Raw genomic sequence first — 6,125 nt, 5'->3', positions numbered from 1 at the left:
TGATTAAGTCGATGGGGGACACACTGTGATACAGTCTATGGGGGACACACCGTGATACAGTCCATGGGGGACACACCGTGATGAAGTCAATGGGGGACACACCGTGATACAGTCCATGGGGGACACACCGTGATAAAGTCCATGGGGGACACACCGTGATACAGTCCATGGGGGACACACCGTGATACAGTCCATGGGGGACACACTGTGATTAAGTCGATGGGGGACACACCGTGATACAGTCCATGGGGGACACACTGTGATTAAGTCGATGGGGGACACACCGTGATACAGTCCATGGGGGACACACCGTGATACAGTCCATGGGGGACACACCGTGATACAGTCCATGGGGGACACACCGTGATAAAGTCTATGGGGGACACACCGTGTTACAGTCCATGGGGGACACACCGTGATACAGTCGATGGGGAACACACCGTGATACAGTCCATGGGGGACACACCGTGATAAAGTCCATGGGGGACACACCGTGATACAGTCCATGGGGGACACACCGTGATACAGTCCATGGGGGACACACCGTGATACAGTCCATGGGGGACACACCGTGATACAGTCCATGGGGGACACACTGTGATACAGTCCTTGGAGAACACACCGTGATACAGTCCATGGGGGACACACCGTGATACAGTCCATGGGGGACACACCGTGATAAAGTCCATGGGGGACACACCGTGATACAGTCCATGGGGGACACAGCGTGATAAAGTCCATGGGGGACACACCGTGATAAAGTCCAGGGGGAACACAATGTGATACAGTCCTTGGGGAACACACTGTGATACAGTCCATGGGGATCACACCGTGATGAAGTCAATGGGGGACACACCGTGATAAAGTCCAGGGGACACACCGTGATACAGTCCATGGGGGACACACCGTGATACAGTCCATGGGGGACACACCGTGATACAGTCCATGGGGGACACACCGTGATACAGTCCATGGGGGACACACCGTGACACAGTCCATGGGGGACACACCATGATACAGTCCATGGGGGACACACCATGATACAGTCCATGGGGGACACACCATGATACAGTCCATGGGGGCACACCATGATACAGTCCATGGGGGACACACCATGATACAGTCCATGGGGGACACACCATGATACAGTCCATGGGGGACACACCATGATACAGTCCATGGGGGACACACCATGATACAGTCCATGGGGGACACACCGTGATACAGTCCATGGCTGACACACCGTGATACAGTCCATGGGGGACACACCGTGATACAGTCCATGGGGGACACACCGTGATACAGTCCATGGGGGACACAGCGTGATAAAGTCTATGGGGGACACACCGTGATAAAGTCCAGGGGGGACACACCGTGATACAGTCCTTGGGGAACACAATGTGATACAGTCCTTGGGGAACACACTGTGATACAGTCCATGGGGGACACACCGTGATACAGTGCTTGGGGAACACACCGTGATACAGTGCTTGGGGAACACACCGTGATACAGTCCATGGGGAGCACACTGTGATACAGTCCATGGGGGACACACCGTGATACAGTCCATGGGGGACACACCGTGATACAGTCCATGGGGGACACACTGTGATTAAGTCGATGGGGGACACACTGTGATACAGTCTATGGGGGACACACCGTGATACAGTCCATGGGGGACACACCGTGATGAAGTCAATGGGGGACACACCGTGATACAGTCCATGGGGGACACACCGTGATACAGTCCATGGGGGACACACCGTGATACAGTCCATGGGGGACACACCGTGATACAGTCCATGGGGGACACACCGTGATACAGTCGATGGGGGACACACCGTGATACAGTCCATGGGGGACACACTGTGATTAAGTCGATGGGGGACACACCGTGATACAGTCCATGGGGGACACACCGTGATACAGTCCATGGGGGACACACCGTGATACAGTCCATGGGGGACACACCGTGATAAAGTCTATGGGGAACACACCGTGTTACAGTCCATGGGGGACACACCGTGATACAGTCTATGGGGAACACACCGTGATACAGTCCATGGGGGACACACCGTGATAAAGTCCATGGGGGACACACCGTGATACAGTCCATGGGGGACACACCGTGATACAGTCCATGGGGGACACACCGTGATACAGTCCATGGGGGACACACCGTGATACAGTCCATGGGGGACACACTGTGATACAGTCCTTGGAGAACACACCGTGATACAGTCCATGGGGGACACACCGTGATACAGTCCATGGGGGACACACCGTGATAAAGTCCATGGGGGACACACTGTGATACAGTCCTTGGAGAACACACCGTGATACAGTCCATGGGGGACACACCGTGATAAAGTCCATGGGGGACACACCGTGATAAAGTCCAGGGGGAACACAATGTGATACAGTCCTTGGGGAACACACTGTGATACAGTCCATGGGGATCACACCGTGATGAAGTCAATGGGGGACACACCGTGATAAAGTCCAGGGGACACACCGTGATACAGTCCATGGGGGACACACCGTGATACAGTCCATGGGGGACACACCGTGATACAGTCCATGGGGGACACACCGTGATACAGTCCATGGGGGACACACCGTGACACAGTCCATGGGGGACACACCATGATACAGTCCATGGGGGACACACCATGATACAGTCCATGGGGGACACACCATGATACAGTCCATGGGGGACACACCATGATACAGTCCACGGGGGACACACCATGATACAGTCCATGGGGGACACACCATGATACAGTCCATGGGGGACACACCATGATACAGTCCATGGGGGACACACCATGATACAGTCCATGGGGGACACACCATGATACAGTCCATGGCTGAAACACCGTGATACAGTCCATGGGGGACACACCGCGATACAGTCTGTGGGGAACACACTGTGATCCAGTCCTTGGGGAACACACCATGATACAGTCCTTGGGGAAGCAACTATGATGCAGTCCATGGGGGACACTCCGTGATACAGTCCATGGGGGACACACCGTGATACAGTCCATGGGGGACACACCGTGATAAAGTCTATGGGGGACACACCGTGATACAGTCCATGGGGGACACACTGTGATACAGTCCATGGGGGACACACCGTGATACAGTCCATGGGGGACACACCGTGATAAAGTCTATGGGGGACACACCGTGATACAGTCCATGGGGGACACACCGTGATACAGTCTATGGGGAACACACCGTGAAGCAGTCCATGGGGGACACACCGTGATGCAGTCCATGGGGGACACACCGTGATGCAGTCCATGGGGGACACACCGTGATGCAGTCCATGGGGGACACACCGTGATGCAGTCCATGGGGGACACACCGTGATGCAGTCCATGGGGGACACACCGTGATACAGTCCATGGGGGATACACCGTGATAAAGTCCAGGGGACACACCGTGATACAGTCCATGGGGGACACACCGTGATACAGTCCATGGGTGACACACCGTCATAAAGGCTATGGGGGACACACCGTCATAAAGTCCATGGGGGGCACACCATGATACAGTCCATGGGGGACACACCGTGATACAGTCCATGGGGGTCACACCGTGATACAGTCCATGGGGGACACACCGTGATACAGTCCATGGGGGACACACCATGATACAGTCCATGGGGGACACACCGTGATACAGTCCATGGGGGACACACCATGATACAGTCCATGGGGGTCACACCGTGATACAGGCTATGGGGGACACACCGTGACACAGTCCATGGGGGACACACCATGATACAGTCCATGGGGGACACACCATGATACAGTCCATGGGGGTCACACCGTGACACAGTCCATGGGGGACACACCGTGACACAGTCCATGGGGGACACACCGTGATACAGTCCATGGGGGACACACCGTGATACAGTCCATGGGGGACACACCGTGATAAAGTCTATGGGGGACACACCGTGATACAGTCCATGGGGGACACACCGTGATACAGTCCATGGGGGACACACCGTGACACAGTCCATGGGGGACACAGCGTGATAAAGTCTATGGGGGACACACCGTGATAAAGTCCAGGGGGGACACACCGTGATACAGTCCTTGGGGAACACAATGTGATACAGTCCTTGGGGAACACACTGTGATACAGTCCATGGGGGACACACCGTGATACAGTGCTTGGGGAACACACCGTGATACAGTGCTTGGGGAACACACCGTGATACAGTCCATGGGGAGCACACTGTGATACAGTCCATGGGGGACACACCGTGATACAGTCCATGGGGGACACACTGTGATACAGTCCATGGGGGACACACCGTGATACAGTCCATGGGGGACACACCGTGATACAGTCCATGGGGGACACACTGTGATTAAGTCGATGGGGGACACACTGTGATACAGTCTATGGGGGACACACCGTGATACAGTCCATGGGGGACACACCATGATACAGTCCATGGGGGACACACCGTGATAAAGTCCATGGGGGACACACTGTGATACAGTCCTTGGAGAACACACCGTGATACAGTCCATGGGGGACACACCGTGATACAGTCCATGGGGGACACACCGTGATAAAGTCCATGGGGGACACACCGTGATAAAGTCCAGGGGGAACACAATGTGATACAGTCCTTGGGGAACACACTGTGATACAGTCCATGGGGATCACACCGTGATGAAGTCAATGGGGGACACACCGTGATAAAGTCCAGGGGACACACCGTGACACAGTCCATGGGGGACACACCGTGATACAGTCCATGGGGGACACACCGTGATACAGTCCATGGGGGACACACCGTGATACAGTCCATGGGGGACACACCGTGATACAGTCCATGGGGGACACACCGTGATACAGTCCATGGGGAACACACCGTGACACAGTCCATGGGGGACACACCATGATACAGTCCATGCTGGACACACCATGATACAGTCCATGGGGGACACACCATGATACAGTCCATGGGGGCACACCATGATACAGTCCATGGGGGACACACCATGATACAGTCCATGGGGGACACACCATGATACAGTCCATGGGGGACACACCATGATACAGTCCATGGGGGACACACCATGATACAGTCCATGGGGGACACACCATGATACAGTCCATGGCTGACACACCGTGATACAGTCCATGGGGGACACACCGTGATACAGTCCATGCGGGACACACCGTGATAAAGTCTATGGGGGACACACCATGATACAGTCCAATGGGGACACACCGTGATACAGTCCATGGGGGACACACCGTGATACAGTCCATGGGGGACACACCGTGATACAGTCCATGGGGGACACAACGTGATACAGTCCATGGGGGACACACCGTGATACAGTCCGTGGGGGACACACCGTGATACAGTCCATGGGGGACACACCATGATACAGTCCGTGGGGGACACACCGTGATACAGTCCGTGGGGGACACACCGTGATACAGTCCGTGGGGGACACACCGTGATACAGTCCGTGGGGGACACACCGTGATACAGTCCGTGGGGGACACACCGTGATACAGTCCGTGGGGGACACACCGTGATCCAGTCAGTGGGGGACACACCGTGATCCAGTCCGTGGGGGACACACCGTGATACAGTCCAGGGGGACACACCGTGATACAGTCCAGGGGGACACACCGTGATACAGTCCAGGGGGGACACACCGTGATACAGTCCATGGGGGACACACCGTGATACAGACCATGGGGGACACACCGTGAAACAGTCCATGGGGGACACACCGTGATACAGTCCATGGGGGACACACCGTGATACAGTCCATGGGGGACACACCGTGATACAGTCCATGGGGGACACACCGTGATACAGTCCATGGGGAACACACCGTGACACAGTCCATGGGGGACACACCATGATACAGTCCATGGGGGACACACCATGATACAGTCCATGGGGGACACACCATGATACAGTCCATGGGGGCACACCATGATACAGTCCATGGGGGACACACCATGATACAGTCCATGGGGGACACACCGTGATACATTCCATGGGGAACACACCGTGATACAGTGTATGGGGAACACACTGTGATACAGTCCATGGGGGACACACCGTG

The sequence above is a fragment of the Heptranchias perlo genome, assembly GCF_035084215.1.
Source record: "Heptranchias perlo isolate sHepPer1 chromosome 15 unlocalized genomic scaffold, sHepPer1.hap1 SUPER_15_unloc_1, whole genome shotgun sequence".
In the NCBI taxonomy this organism is placed as follows: domain Eukaryota; kingdom Metazoa; phylum Chordata; class Chondrichthyes; order Hexanchiformes; family Hexanchidae; genus Heptranchias; species Heptranchias perlo.
The sequence above is the reverse complement of the archived record's forward strand: the minus strand, read 5'-3'. Positions refer to the sequence as shown.